This window comes from Photinus pyralis, unplaced genomic scaffold (genome assembly GCF_008802855.1).
Source record: "Photinus pyralis isolate 1611_PpyrPB1 unplaced genomic scaffold, Ppyr1.3 Ppyr1.4_LG7, whole genome shotgun sequence".
Classification (NCBI taxonomy): Eukaryota; Metazoa; Arthropoda; class Insecta; order Coleoptera; family Lampyridae; genus Photinus; species Photinus pyralis.
Genome location: NW_022170738.1, coordinates 1,554,152 through 1,554,860, shown reverse-complemented (window position 1 = coordinate 1,554,860; position 709 = coordinate 1,554,152).

Sequence of the window (709 nt, the reverse complement as noted above, 5' to 3'; positions counted from 1 at the left end):
TACACAGTGGACCAAAAATTATAAAACTGTCCATTGTTGCCACTATTTCAGTCAAAATTGTTCAACTTGGAGTTCATGTGTTAGTCGCAGTCTTACCGTAGTCAAAATAATAGGTATAAATTCATTTGGTGGTCTACTTCCTTTTTTATGATTTTTCCAATTTATATCCATATGTGGTCCACTGTGTACCACTAGTGGTACACAGTGGCTCTAAATGTAAGTACACAATGGACCACTAGAAAAAACCATTACATCTTGTATGAATACACTTTTATTCAAACAAAATTAAAAGATTTTGGAAATTTAACTACAAAATCATGTTGTCCACGACGCACCTTTGGGATATTTAACACTTTTTTGATTCTGTGTTTCTCTACGGTTGCAATGTCCTCAACTTGAGGGAAAACATAAAAGCTCTTGCCACGTTTCAAAAAATTTATCTTATAGCAGTCTCCTATTTCGTCAATGATTTGCCCAATATAGAAAAGGCTCGATTTTTTACCCTCAAATTGTACTACAACCCATGACTTAACTGCAGGTTTTGGGTTGTCATCGAAAAAGTTTTCTTGATCATCGTTTGAATCTGATGGAGAATCATAAAAAATATCGCTATCGTCGTCATCATCAAACAGTAGCTCGTTTTTATCACTTTCACTACTATCTTCTTCTTGCTTTTGCTTGCTCATCTTTGTTGGTTTTGGTTTTTTTG